The 15680-nt window shown below is 43.1% G+C and overlaps 1 long non-coding RNA gene across 1 annotated transcript; it reads right to left on the reverse strand.

Moving 5' to 3' along the window:
- Positions 1–806: 806 nt before the first annotated feature.
- Positions 807–13317, reverse strand: LOC140700934 (uncharacterized). The gene is made up of 4 exons (XR_012079690.1): positions 10781–13317; positions 10052–10138; positions 1895–2122; positions 807–1500 (listed from the first exon to the last, which is right to left on the reverse strand). It is a non-coding gene; the product is annotated as an uncharacterized lncRNA (long non-coding RNA).
- Between the last annotated feature and the right edge of the window lie 2363 nt (positions 13318–15680).

The raw sequence follows: 15680 nt of genomic DNA on the forward strand, positions 1-15680 counted from the left end.
CCAGGTCCCTGGGGTCTGAATTAAAATAAAGGAAGTACTTTAAAAAATCAAATCCAAAGAGCAGGACTTGGAAGCGTGCTGTTAAGCAAGACCATCACGGATCTCGGAAGCTACTTCCACACCAAGCCCCGAGACAAAGCCCCCTGGTAATTGCATTTGGAGGTCCCAGAGGCATTGGTAATGGGGGCGAGCTTCTCTCGGAGTCCTGTCTGCATCACAAAGCAGATCAATTCCAAAAGCTACAGCTGATGGGGTACCTACTGGGTGCCGAGTCCTGTGTCCGAAGATGGTGAGATGGTCACAGAAAAGGCTTCATTTTATAGATGAGGAAACTGAAGGTCAGATTTTTTTTTTTACAAAAACAAACAAGCAAAACAAAGCTTCTCTGTCACTACACAGGCAGTAAGTAACAGAGGTGAGATCTGATTCCAGGCTGGGTTTTTGTTATTGTTTTTAACATCAGAATCTATGTGCTTTCCATCAGGCCAGTATTTTTCAAATTGCCAAGTACTGAAACTCAGTAGTGAGTCATGAAGTCATTTTCATGGGTTGCAATCAGCATTTTCAAAAATGAAATAGAATAGAATGGAAAATATAGCTGCATTGCTCAGATAAGGATACCTAGCGTTCAATGAAATATACATATATGTGCATACACACATACAAATACACACACATACATGCATATATGCAACTACAATGTATATGTTTGTATGTTCTGGGTGATGATGCAAAGTATATTTCTTACCATGACTCATAGCCAAGAAATTTGATAAAGTCATTTCTCTTGGATATACTGCTTTCCAGCTAGTTACAGCTAATGTTTACTAAAATTTAACTACATGTTTGGGATTTTTTTAAATATATGGGCTTCTTTAATTATTAGAACAATACTATGAGGTAGGTGCTGTTAACATCATCCTTGTTTATAGATAAGAAGACTGAGGTTCAGAGAGATTAAATAATTTGCTCAAGGTCACAAAATTGAGCAGCAGCAAAGCTTGAACTTGAACCTAGATTGTCTGGCTTTAGCATCTGTGCACTTGATCTCTGCTACCGAGGGGCCTCTGAACCACCAGCAGCATGCAGTCCAGCCGACCAGTCCTGAGACATCTGATGCCCATTGGAGTAACTGGCTCTGTTATCATCTTTAATCGCCTACGTGTCTCACCTCTATTTCCATCGGCAAGACAGGCTTGCAGCTCTCTCTGTTGAATCTGTAGCTTCAAATTTCTCTCATCCTCCTCTATTTTAGATTAATTAACCTCCTAATTATTTAGACATTCATTCACCAACTTGTGTGCAATTCAAATCTATTACACTTCAGGGGATGTGTCTATATCATGTGTATCCTGCTGCAAATCCCACGTGGTCAGGAGAGAGGTAGAGGGGGGAGATTTGTAGAATCAATTTTTTAAAATTCTGATGCATTTCTGAGGCATCTGAAGTGTTGATGAGATAGCTGGGGTTCTTGGGTGCTTGACTTTTAAATTCACATTTCTGAAAAGCAAGATACAAAATTGATTATACAGTATGATCTCAACTGTGTTAAAAAATGTATATAGAAGGGATGGGAAGGAAGTGAACAGTGGTTGCCTCTGGGTGCTGGGGTGATGGGTGATTTTGATTTTCTCTTTCGTTTCTCCCCCACCCACCCAACCCTGCACTCCAAATTTCCTGCAATTGATAAAGAGTGTGGCTTTAAAAATTCACTAAGTCAAACAATTTCCAAGGTAGAATGTGGACTTGGATATCATTTTAAGGAGAATGCAGTTTGTAAGCCAGATGCATCATGCTTTTGGTGCAAATTAAGAAGTATCAGAGTAGCTCACCAGTAGGGCCCAAGTCACGTGACACATGGCCCAATGACCCTGTTCATGTGGCTGCTACCCACCTTTTCCTGTCGCCTCGCTCTGATTTGGGGAGCAGCCAGGCTGGCATCCAGGCTGCATCTGGCAGATGGTCCCATGGGTAGGGTTAGAACCAGTGGCACAAAAGCCACTGCAGGGTCTGACTTCCCACCAGGCTGTGCTGTGGCCCCATGGGCTAGCCTGTTGTCTTATTCATCTTTGTACTTTGTAGAGCCGTGCATAGGACCTGGTCCTGGAGAGATGATGGAGGTCTGAGGAATGAATGCATGTTCAGTAACTTTAAAGTAAGCAAGTGCATATTTGAGGCTCAATCATAGGGATTTGGTTTCTGTATTTATTTTAAATAATGGGGTTAAGTAACCCTGGAAATAAGACAGTAGATTGTTCCAGTTCTTCTCCTGAGCTGCCTTTCAGGGAGGTACCAATCTCCCTCCAGACCAACACAACAGGCAGGAAGCAGTGTAACAGGGTAGTTAAGCAAATGGACTTTGGAGTTAGCATGCCTTTAGTTGCTTAACCACCACCAAGGGTTGTTGTGAAGGTTAATTGAGATACTACGTGGAAACCTTTTAGAATAGTGCCTGGCATGTGCTAAGGGCTCAGAAAATGTGGATGGTGATGGTGATGATGATGATGATGATGGTGTTTGGACGGTTTCTGGGGGGTGTGACACTGTGATTGGCAGGGCCTGAGTCAAATGCATATCCCTGAAGTGGAGGTGGTAACAATGTCTGGGCCATATGGACTGAAGATGGAGAAAGCTGTTTCCTGAGGAAATCCAGCATGGCCCCACCAGGAGATGGATGAAATGGTTGTGTTGGGGGAACCGGGTGGTGAGGTAGATAAGCAAGTTCATTCTTGTGGACAGAAGAGAACATAGGATTTGAAAGCAGAAGAAGACCAGCCTTTTGAGTCCCAACTCTACCATATACCACTTGCGTCTGAGTCACATAATTCTGAGCCTCACTCCAGACCTTTTCGTCAGGCTTAACATACACCAATGTCCCTGTTTCCTAAAGAATTCACTCTAATTCCTTATTGTGACGTACAAGGCTTTTTCCCATCTGAACCTGGCCTTTCCCTGCCTAAGTGGAATCAGTAACCCAGCCACAAGCAGCTACGTCCACTTCCCCTAACATTTCTTGAACTTTCATACCAGTGTGCCTTTGTATACACTGATGCTTTTAATTAGAATGTCTCATTCTTTGTACACCTAAAATCCCCATTCCTTTTTTCAAGATAATGATGGTTAACACTTATTGAGGACTTACTATATGCCAGGCTTCTTTTAAAGCACTTTACACGTGTTAACTTTAATATTCACAGCAAACCTAGGAGGTAGGTACTTTTATTATCCTTGTTTGATGGGTAGGGAAACTGAAGCAAAGATCATTTAAGTAATTTGCCCAAGATCACCCAACTAGTAAGCAACAGAACTGAGACTCACACCCATGCAATACTGCTGTCGAATGTCCTTTTTAGCCACCACTTTGCATGGCTTCTCTGGCTTTAAGGCTGTTGAAATTCAAGCCGAGTCACAGGAGACACAGAAGGCCATTTGGCTCTCAGATCCTCAATCACAAAGAGCAACAAACTTAAATTTTGACATCATCTCCAAGTGAAAACTTTCATCCAGTCACAGAGGCATAATGACAGGACTGAAAGAAGACGTCTGTCATGCAGCCTTTGGTCTGTGTCCCGTTACTGGGCCATCCTACCGGAAATGCACAATGAATCAATATGGTTTTATAATCTTGGAATTATCTTGTGACCAGCACAATTACATTACATTACATCATGTATGTTTTACGATCATCTGCTAAGTATAAGCATTAAGACATACCGAAGTTTTGTAACTTTGACTTTATGTATTTATTTTAATATACCAAAGCCTTCAAAATAGAAATCACGTGGACCTTTGGGGCTCTAGGCGAGTCCTACTTAAAGTGCCTCCTGCCCTAGGTTCTCCCATCTTCTGCCTTATCCATTCCTCTTCAGTACAATAGAAAGGTGGGCAATTCTAAGTTGGGACTTAACATGTCACATTAGGTTTGATTGTCTATATTGCCTTAGAGTGTAGACTTTATAGCCAGACTGCTTGGGTTCAAATCTTACCTTTGCCATTTGCTAGCCGTGAGAACTTGGGGGAATTTAGTTACCTTCCTGGGGCTCCATTTTCTTATCTGTAATATAAGGGCACTCCCCGTGCCGACCTCGCAGCATTGCTGTGAGGGTTAGATGAGTTGTCACTCACAACAGAGCCTGGCTTCAGAAGAGCTCAGTCACATCAGCTATTATTAGTAGCTCAGATGAACATGGTGTTGTCCTCCTCTTCTCTCTTGGACCTTGTGGTCTCTGAGAGCAGGAGCTGCCTTTTATTCAGCTCTCTAGCCTCAGACCTTCCCCTGAGTTGGATCCAGTATTCGTGCTCCCAAAACGTCTGTGAAATAAGTGAATGAATACCTCTGTGAAAGTGGGCTGGCTGTACCTATCTCACAGGGTTGTGGTGAAGATCCAAAGAAAGAAATCATGCTAAAATGCCCTGTAAACTGTCAAGTATGGGATGGATGTTCCTTTCCTCTGTTGCCCCACACTTCTTCCAGACACATGCCTCCTTGACAAATGTGCTTTCTTAATTCAAAGCCCTGCTCGTGGACAGCACCCAGCAATCAAGCAAAGCAGGCAAGTACTGACCAACCACCACCAAGGAGGCAGGCGTTGACCAATTACACCAAGCAGGCAGGTCCTGACCAATCACCATCCAAGAGGCAGGTCCCGACCAATCCCCAGCCTGCGTGGCTTATTCTGACTGGTCACAGCACAGGTGGATGCTGACTAAAGCCTTTGAGATGAGGGCACCTGAAGCCATGAGGTCCAAATCCAGACCTGCTTATGTCTCATTCAGTGTCTCCTAGGAGGCAATAGACCCAGTGCCCAGGACCTGGGGACCCTGGGGATGGAGAGACCTGGTCCTCCCTCAGCCTGGGGCTGGGCCGTCCTTGATCTGAGGTTGCCCTCAGGGAGGAGGTGTTGCCAAGGTGACAGGTGCTCTCTCATCCAATGGGTTGTGGGAGTTAACTGCCTGCTTCATCTTCTTTACTGGCCTACTGCTGTCAGAGTAGCATCACTGACACGCCCCACTCCCCACTTGTCTATGGCATCTTTGGCTGCCGCTGCCCTGTTGCAGGAGAAAGCAGCTAGGAGAACTGTGAAATCACTGTGTTTCTAACAGTGTCTGTCTGTGTCCTCTTGCCTGGTCTTCCTCTCATTGCAGATGCAATGTTCACAGCTCCATTTTCTCTGTCCTGGAGATGATGCCAGCAGGGACCCATGGCGTGCTTTGAATAGAAACCTACAAGATCCCACAAGCTCTGCAAACCTGGCTGGGTTGGAGGGAACACGTGGCCCCTTGTGGCTTTGAAAAAGCCTGTGACAATTTGTGACTTTCCCTCTTGTCCTATTCTCGAAGATTCGTTAGTTCAGATCTCAGAGAATTGTTTGAAGTCATTTGTTGTTCTGAGAATCCACCACTAACTTGGGGTGAGCACTGTGACTCACAAGGGTGAGTAAGACAGACTGCCCCTGCTGGCCTGGAGGCTGCCACCTAGAGGGAGAGACGGCTGTAACACACTCATTCTAACCAAGAGCCAGATAAGATGAGGACTGACAGCAGGAACAAATAGTTTAAGAGCATCATAGAGGGGCTGAATATTATTGAAAAAAGAGCTAGAAGCCATGGAGACCAAGGAGAGAAGGCTGTCTGTGAACCGGACTTTGAAAGACGAGGGGGATTTCAATAGGAAAAGAATGGAAAGAAAAATCTTACCAGAATAACTTTTTTAAAAACGGGAGGAAGAGCAATTATGGGCTAGCCCCATTATCATTATTTACAAAGCATGATGTTTGACATGGTTATGGATTAACTAAATGAAGACATGGTCCTGTCTTTGAGGACAGGGTAAGGGAGAAGGGTACCACCATACAGCACACAGCCAGCCATGCTGGTGCTGTAATCACTGGCACAAATGGAATATTTTGGGACTGTGGAGAAGGGAGATGATCACATGTCACAAAATCGCTGGCATTTGGCTCTATTTCTCTTTTTAGTTTCTGCTTAGTTCATGATTTCCTGCAAAATGTCATCTCCTTCCTTCCCTCCATCCCCTAATCTTCATGCCACCATCTTTTCTACAAATGGATCGGAAGGCAATTAGGTCCATCTCATGCTGAAGATGAGAGCTACCACTTATGAACTGGCTGTAAATCCTCAATATCACAGTATTAGTTCCTTATAGCTGCATAACAAATTACCCCTAAACTTAGTGGTTTAGAACAACAATGCTTTGTTATCTCATAGTTTCTGTAAGTTGGGAATCTGCATGTGGCTTAGCTGGGCCCCCCGACTCAGGTCTCTGACAAGCTGCAAACAAGGTGTTGGCTGGGCTGCAGTCAGATTCAGGCTTGACCTGGGGAAGGGTCTCCTTCCGAGCTCTGTCATAGGGGTGTCAGCAGGATTCAGCTCCTCGGGGGGCTGTTGGACTGAGGGCCTCAGTTCCATGTTGGCTATTGGCTGGAAGCTGCCCTCTGTTCCTGGCCATGTGGGCCACTCCATAGGGCAGTTGGCAGGAAGTGAGATGAGGCAGAGAGGGAGTAGGGCAAGAAGGAAGTCATATTCTCTCGTAACAGAATCTCGGAAGTGACACCCCATCATTTTTGCCCTGTTTTGTTGGTCACTAGGGATGGCATCCTCTCAGCGGGAGATGACATGAGGGCATGAGCACCGTGAGGCAGGGTCGTTGGGAACATTTTAGAGGCTCACTTCCACTACCACTCTATACAATAGAGTTATCTCCTTTTTAAGAAAAGGAATCTGAAACTTGGAGACCTTACTCAGGTTCACACACTAAATGGCAGAACCAGAATCTGAATCCATCTTCCTCCAAAGCCTGCCCCTTCCCACTATCTCTTGCTGCCTCCCGTGGCTGGAAAAAGCCTCTAAGGACAGATGAGATCTTAGATGACATCCCACCTGCAGAGTCACCTGTTCCGGTGGCTTTGTTGGCAGCTGCCCAGCCTCTCACGAGGCTTAGACCACCAAGCCTGCCTGCCTTTTCTGTTCTCCCTGGTCCCGAGGGCATTTCTTTCCATCCCGGGTTTAGACAGCAGTAAGGCCCAGAAAAGGCCAAGTATTTGATGCCCTCTGAGCAACTCCTATCCTGAAACCTAGGGTCTTGTTGAAAGCACTTGAGTGAGAACATGCACCTTGCAGTAATGTACTTTATCCACAGATGATTAATCAGGAGCGTCCCCGGATGGTTTGGCACAGATGGAGGTAAGGGAGAGAGCCAGATCGTAAATCCACATAAATTTATAGCCTCGCCATCCCTCCCATTATTACATCAGGAACGCTGTGTTTCCCTTTAGTGCTAGAAGATATAGAAGGGGTTTTGCATATCGAGGGCTCAGTATAGAGAGTTTAAATCCACCAGGCAGGTTTTTGATGGAGAGTAATCAATGGGACATTGTTTTGGACAAACTTAGAGATCTTACCTTTGCTGATAGGAGCAACATTATAGAAGTTTCACAAGACACTCTTAAGACACTTAATACATGGTGACTTAAAGCATAGTTCTTTCTTGTTTCCTGTTTTTCCCTCTGTTTTGGAATTTTCAAAGATGACTAAATTTATATCTGCGCATCTCCTAACACACCTTGCCCACGGTAAGTACGTAATAACTTTCTTTTCAGGGACTGTGTAACTGTCTCTTGGTGAACTGAAGCAGCCATCTTTACATCAGCTTCAGCTCAGCTAAGTCTTCTTCCGAAACCTGCAGCGGTAGAACCGGCTCCCCGCGTTGGCAGCAGCTGCCGTCGACAGCGTCTTACACTGTCTGCCTGGCCAGGAGGCGGTGTGCACAGATCTGCTATTTCACATTTAAGGCTTTTCTAATTACTGAAGAAGCGTTCTGATGAGTCGGTGGTAGCTCTGAACCCATTCCTGGTTCTTGAAAACATTTGTCCTGATTCCTGGGTCTGCCCTTCCATGGAACTCTTAACCTCTCCACCATTGTTTCCCTCTCTGTTCAAGATGGAGAACAGTGAGCCGTCACTATTTTAGGATGTGTGAAGACAGACAAATTTCTTAGTAAAAGGAATATTGGCCCAAGGACCAGATCTCTGTGTAAAAGCTGCTTTGTTTCTGATATTGGCTCTTTTATGAGGTGTGGAAAAAACTGTTCTGCCACTTGCTTGCCATGTGGCATTGGTCCAATAAAATACTTCTGAACTTAATGTATCTCTATAATGAGACTATTATTACTGTCCCACTTGCTTCACAGGGTTAAGGTGGGAATCTCAAGAAATAATGGGCGTAGACCACTCCAGGTTATGTTGTTAAAGATGACAGTAATGATTGCAATAGTTATCACGTATCATACAGTTACTCCGTGGTGGGAAGTGTGCTCAGTGCCTTACGTGAATTATCTCCTTTAATCCTCGTAACAGTCCTGGGAAATGGATGGTATAATCCCATTTTACAGATGAGGAAACTGAGGGCTAGGAAACAAATGACTTGCCCCTGGTTATACTCGCCAAGCTTATTGAATCCTGGTTGGAGCTAGGATTCAAACCCAGACAGCACAACTCCCAAACTCATGAATTATCTAATTGACACAAAACTACTTCACAACATAAAACACTGTGTAAATATAGGATTCTATTATCCACCCCTTTATACAAATGTACTGTGTTGCTATTTTATTTTCACATTTACCCACAGAGTACATTGAAATCTGTTGTCTTTTGCAATATAAAAAGCATGTAAGGAAAGCATGTAAGACTTTCTACAGGGATGCCAAGACCAGCCAGTGGGGAAAGTCTTTTCAACAAATGGTTCTGGGAAAACTGAATATCTACACACAGAGGAATAAAGTTATACACATATCTTGTGCCATGTACAAAATTAACTCAAAATGGGTTAAAGACCTAACCATAAGACCTAAATTATAGAACTTTTTGAAGAAAATAGGGGAAAACTTTCATAACATTGGATTTGGCAATGACTTCTTGGAGATAAAAAAGCAGAGCAACAAAAGAAAAATTAGATAAACTGGACTTCATCAAAATTTAAAATTTGATCTGTTAAAAGAAACTGTCAAGAGAGTGAAAAGACAACCCACAGAATGAGAGACGATATTTGCAAATCATATACCTGATGAAGAATTCATATCCAGAATCTGTAAATAACTCCTACAACTCAGCAACAACAAAAATACACTTCAAAATTGGGCAAAGGACCAGAACAGACATTTCTCCCAACAAGGTGCACAAATGGTCAAGATGCACATGAAAAGCTGCTCAGCATCATTTATCGTTAGGGAAGTGCAACTCATAACGACAGTGAGATCTCACTTCACACAAATTAGGACGGCTTTAATCAAAAAAAAGAAAAAAGAAAAATAACGAGTGTTGACAAAGATGTGGAGAAATTAGAAACTGATACATTGCTGGTAGAGATATGAAATGGTGCAACTGCTGTGAAAACCAGTGTGGAGTTTTGTCAAAAAGTTAAAGATGGAATTACCATGTGATACAGCAATTCCACTTCTAGGTAACTTACCCCCCCCAAAAAAAAATTGAAAGCAAGGGCTTGAATAGACACTTGCACACCAATGTTCATAGTGGCATCATTCCCAACACACAAAAGGTAGAAACGACCTAAATGTCCATCTTCAGATGATATGTGCAGCATACAGCATAGACATATAATGGAATATTATTCAGCCTTAAAAAGGAATGGCATTCTGAAACACACTACACCATAAGTGAACCTTGGAAACGTTATGCTAAGTGAAATAAGTCAGATACAAAAGGACAAATATTGTATGATTCCACTATGAGGAACTTAGAATAGGCAAATTCATAGAGACAGAAAGTAGAATAGAGGTTATAGGGGTGGGAGGAGTGGGGGATCAGGAGTTACTGTCTAGTGGATACAGAATTTCTGCTTGAGATGATGAAAAATTTCTGGAAACAGATAGTAGTGATGGTTGGACAAGATTGTCAATGTACTCAATGCCACTGAACTGTATACTTTACAGTGGTTAAAATGGTAACCCTTATGTTGTGTATATTTTAGCACACATTAAAACCTTTTTAAAAAAAATAGTATGAAATCTTACCTTATGAGATTTAGATCTTGTTAATTTGGAGTTTTTTTGGTCATAAAATAACTTTTATTTTTCACTACTTAAAAATCGTAACAGTTCCTTGAAGAAAAAAGTAGAAAGTGTAGTTAAACCAAAGGAGGAAAATTAAAACATTCCTCATCCTAGAGATGGCCACATTAAAATCTCAGCATCCTTCCAGACTGTCTCTCTCTTCCCGTGTCTCATTGCCTCTCTCTCTCCCCATCCCCATGTCTCATTCTCCTTTTCCCCCTTTCTGTACCCTTCCGTTCTTCAGGAACTTTGAGGTCACTCTCCTTTGTGAGTTCTCATCTAGATCAGAGTTTGGTCTTACCCGTCCAAAGGGTGGAAAAACACTTTCTAAAACCAAGCGAAGTGATAAAACACTGAAGAGAAGCCAAGAAATGTGTGATCAGAATGCTCCGATTCATGCTGAGACCATTTGGAAGTTGCATTGGAAAGGACAACTTTCAACACACTCTGCCCAGAAGTCTCTGAAGACGTGTGGCCAACAGAATACTCTGCCTCGTCAACATTATCCATATCACAGAAGAAAAGAATTTGTTATAAGCTCCTACCCGTCCTCCATTCTGGCCTCTTTATTGGGTGGCAGGGCAGAGGCAAAAACAGCTGAGTTGTGTTCTTGGTCAACAGATTACATATTTGCAGAAATTAAAGTCCCTCAGCTTCCCAAGCAGAAGCGTGCCTTAATGTTACTCTTACCTTTCAGGCTATGCACTGGGTTCTATCCAGCTAACTGCAGAGTGTGAATTCCTGTTATCTTCTGTTTACCATAATATAAAAGGTCAATTGTGATGACTCTGGATTAAGGAGCAAACAAGCTTCTGCTCAGTAGGGGGCGCCCTTCCTGCTGAGTATCAGAGGGTTGGCTGGGGCAGGTTGGCTCTGGACATGGTTCCCTTGCAGGAAAATTTTCCCACCATGATCCTAGATTCTCCTGTTCCATTTGGTTGCTGGAAAGAAGGAAGATTTGCTGGAGTTTCCATGTTGCTTACAGGGTCAGGAGGGGTGAAAGAGAGCCTGGTTTCTAGGGACAAATCATCTCTCCTGCTGCTTTGGCATTATTCCCTTCAGGACTGTCTGCCTCACTTCTCAAATATAGTTTCAATAATACAGTGAGAACCCAAATCCAAATTTCTATTTTTTATTATCTTACGTTTTCTTAAGCACGTCCAATAATTTCCATTTCCTCCTGGCTCTTTGGCTCCATTCCATGGAGATTTGTCCATCTGTGCTCCTGGGCCATGAGGCCCACTTGGGCTGGCTTCCCTTTGTTTCTACTGCTCTTCCTTAAATCTTGCCCTGTGTGGAACATGACCAGGCTGCTGGGTCTTCTGGGAGCCAACACACAGTTTGGTATGTGTCTTCCTCTGGGGAATATTCCAGATGGTCCTCGAGTTCACCCTGATCCTCTCCATAGTTCTTCTTGGCTCTTAAAGCTATTATAATGCTTTCTCCAAATAGTTCTTAAAGATTCACTAATTAGTTCACTCACTCAACAAATATTTATAAAGCTCTTATATTCCAGGGCCTCTGTTAAGCCCAGGATATATTTATAAATGAGAAAATCTCTATCCTTGAATTCAGCTAAAATGAAGAAATAGTTAGGTTTTCAACTCTCTTCACATAATTCCTTGTGATGATTCTTAAGTTTTGAGTCTAATCTCAGCGTCATGGGAACACAGAGAATGTATAGCAATGATCTCTGTTTGTAACTGAACAGGACCCTATGGGGGTCTTTCTGGGACAGACCCTCCCTCCATGTCCTCCACCTGAATCTTGTCTGTAAAACAAAAAACAAAAAACAAAAACAGAAACAAAAACAAAAAAACTTTAGCCTCCTAGGTCTTCCCCAACTTTCAAAGAATAAATTTAATCGAAGAACTGAGAAAATGCAGAGGCAAAGGAAAACAGTCAAGCAAGAAAAAATAATAATAGTTTAGCCATTAAACAAAGTCAAGGACCTTTAGTTCCTCCTCAAGGGCTGTAGATAATATTCTGAGCCATATTCTTTGAGCTGATTTGCAGGTACTGAAACCCCCACTGGGTAGAAGAAGTTAATTGTATGCTGACCACAAGCACATAGACTGGTTGGAACTGGAAGGCTGATGTTGTTGGCTCCCGCTTATCTCACCACCAACCAATCAGAAGAGTGTCCATGAGGTGTTCACATACCCCACAGCCCTCTCCTTAGTACATAGCGCCTTCCTCTTTTCCCTATATTATCTCTGAGCAAAAGCTGACAGTGGGTAGTAGGTTCTTCAGGACATGAGTCCACCTTCTCTCTGGGTTTGCTGGCTTCCTCAATAAAGCTATCTTTCTATTTACCCAACACTAGTCTCTCAGTATTGGATTCTTGAGTGATGAGCAGCCAAACCTGAGTCTGGTAACATGGTTTCCCTTCTTCTTTGCTTCTAAGATGTCATGAACCTGCTTATCTTCCTGCCTCTCTGGCCAACTGTTAGATGTTGGTATTATTCAGGATTCTATCCTGTGTTCTCTCCTTTTGTCTTTTCTTATATTATCTTTTTGTTTTGCTTTGTTTTCTGGATTTTTTTCGTTTCCTTGAACTTCATTACCCCCAGTTACTAATGAATTCCTGATGTATTTCTCCAGGAGAGACTCTCTCCTGATCTTTCTCAGCCACCTGTTCCACTGCCTCCTTGGGATGTGTCCACATGCACTTGCTAATTCAGCATATGGAAGATTTCATTTTCTCCAAAGCCTGCTTCTCCTGTCTCCATCATCTTCCTCCCAGGTCCTCAAGCCAGAAACCTAGGATGCTAGCATAGTCTAATAACTTTCTATTATTTACACTCAACTGAGAAATGGATTCTTACGTTTCTGCATCTCTCACCTCCTCTCTAGGCTCTCATTATTACCCTCTCCTGAACAGTCTAGGCCAGTGGCTTTCAAACTGTTTTACTTGAGTCCTTTCAGGTGCTTCTGAGGTTGGAATGGAAGGGGGTATTGATAGGCAAGATTTGGGGCTTCTCATCCCTGATTCAACTAGAGCAATTGCATACTTATCTGTTTTGCATATTGGTTGAGGAGGATTCAGTGGCCAAAAGTCTGAAAACAATTGGTCTTAAGTCTGCATCATTTGTTTCCTGGATTTTTGCAGGGCTGTAGAGGATCATGTACTCTCTTCTTTCATCCATCTGGTCCAGTGGTTCTTAACCTCTTCTTGACTGTGATGCATGGGAAGGGTGATGCTAGCTTGCTGGGTGCACTTCCTGTTTTAGGTATAAACACCTGACGTACAATAAAGCAATTAGAAGGCAAGTGAATGAGTTTGATGCTATTATAAGTGTAACCTTAAATCTACTGTAATTTATTAAAGTAAATCCTCTTTGGTCCTTACCTATTATCTGTGATAAATGACTTGTAACACATCTCACATATGATCTCCACTCTGCTCTAATCCACTCTCCAAACTGCTGCCACCTTCCACATGTGGGAAATCTCAGTCATTCTCCTGCATGACACCCTTCGGTGACTCTCAACTGGTTCTCAGAAGCCACTTAAGCTCCTTCATGTGGCTGGCAAGTTCCCCTGTGATCTGGTCCTTGCTAACCTTTCCAGCTGCAGCTCTTACTCTGATCTACATGCACCAGCCATGCCCACCCAGCACACGCTCAGGCTGGCTGGGCTTCTGGGCTTTTGCTCAGGTGCTCCTCCTGCCGATCCCTGCTTCTCTCCTTCTCCCCCTTCAGCCTGCATGTTGACCTCCAAATAACTTTTTAAAGATGAAATAGTTTCATTTCTAGCTGCCACCTAGGTGTTCTGTCAACCTCTTCTGCCTTTCTTGCTAGGCAGCAAGGATATTTAGTCACATCTTAATCCAATAATTTTTCAGTCTAGTTATTTCTTAAATGACTCATTCGTGTTCCAACTCAGTCCCTATCTTTTTAAGCTATTCATTTTGGAAAAAAAATTCAGGCTTATGGGAAAGTTGCAATATCAGTATCCCTCCCAATATCCTTCATCTGGTTTCACCAGTTATTAGCATTTTGCTACATTTGCTTCCGTCTTTGTCTCTTTTCTATATCCTTTTTATGCACACACACTCATCTTGTTATTATTCTTTGCTTAGCCATTTGAAAGTAAACTGTGGACACCAGCACCCTTTACTTCTGAAGGCTTCAGTAAAAGATATCCTGGAATTTTTTTTAACATATCCATGACATAACAATCACATTCTGGACATTTAACATGGATAACAAGTCATTATCTAATAGAGAGTTTATAGCCATATTTACAGTTATCTGAATACTATTCCTCACAGTAATTTTTTTTTCCTGATCCAGGACCACCGATATCTTTGTAAAGACTCTCTTCAGATATTCTCTGCTCCTTGAAGCCTTTCCAGATTGCCCTCTTCCTGGTGATGTTGACCACTCCCTCTTGTTCCCCACTTGATGTCTTCAGTTTTCCACCCTAATGTGTAGAACATACTACCTTGCGTGCTTGATCAGGTGTTTTGGTCTTCCCCTCTAGACTGGAAACTCCTTGAGAACAAAGACCCTATTTTATTAATCCTTGTCTCTCCAGTGTCTAGGACCTAAATGAGTTCAGTACTGAGCACCCAAGGAATAGCCAGGACATTTGGAACCCTAGGATTGTGGTGACACTTTTCTTGTTAGATGGTGTCATCTATGACAGTAAGCTGGCTGGGATGGTCGATCATACATTGCACTGAGCATGAAGAGATCCTGATCATAATCCCAGTTCTGCTTCTACCCAGCAAGGTGGCCTGGGGCAAGTTATTTCATCTTTGTGAATTTCAGTTTCTTCTGTATTTTGAGGTTAATATTACTTGCTTTGCCCACCTCACTGAGAAGGTCAGATGAAAAAATGAATGTAAAATTGTTTTGAAGTGGTGATGTTATTCCAAAGGCAATACGGTGGTCTGCCCGCAGGGAATGTTCTTAGATTCAGGTCTGTCGGAATCGCTGTGATGCAGTACCCCAGATACACCCCTCATCCATCTTCTGAGATGCTAAAAGTGCTGGATTTGCTGGCTGAAGGACAGAGACCAGCAGTTGGTGTAGGCTCTTCAGCTTGGGTTAACTGTAGTGGATTGAACAGTGTTGCTCCAAAATTCATGTCTACCTTGAATCTCAGAAATGTGACCTAATTTGGAAATGGGGTCTTTGGAGATTGAATTTTAAATTAAGATGTCATACTGGAATAGGCTAAACATAAAGCTCATGACAGCTGCCCTTATAAGAAGGCCCTGTGAACACACACAGGGATGAAGTTCAGGAGATGACGGAGGCAGAGACTGGAGTGACGCAGCTATAAACCAAGGATTGATAGCCACCACCCAAAGCTAGGAACAGGCAAAGAAGGATCTTCCCTGAAGCCCTCAGAGGGATCATGGCCCTGCTGACAGCTTGATTTCAGACTTTCAGCCTCCAGAAATGTGAGAGAATGAATTTCTGTGGTTTTAAGCCATCCAGTTCGTTAGGGCAGCCCTAGGGAAAAAATGCAGTGACTTTCTCTTTGCCACCTCCAACGACACTGACGGGAGCAGAACCTCCCAGCTGGAGTTGAACCCTCGGATGAGTGGAGGTGGGAAGGGGTGGCACTATGTTGC

Source organism: Vicugna pacos, chromosome 13 (genome assembly GCF_048564905.1).
Source record: "Vicugna pacos chromosome 13, VicPac4, whole genome shotgun sequence".
In the NCBI taxonomy this organism is placed as follows: domain Eukaryota; kingdom Metazoa; phylum Chordata; class Mammalia; order Artiodactyla; family Camelidae; genus Vicugna; species Vicugna pacos.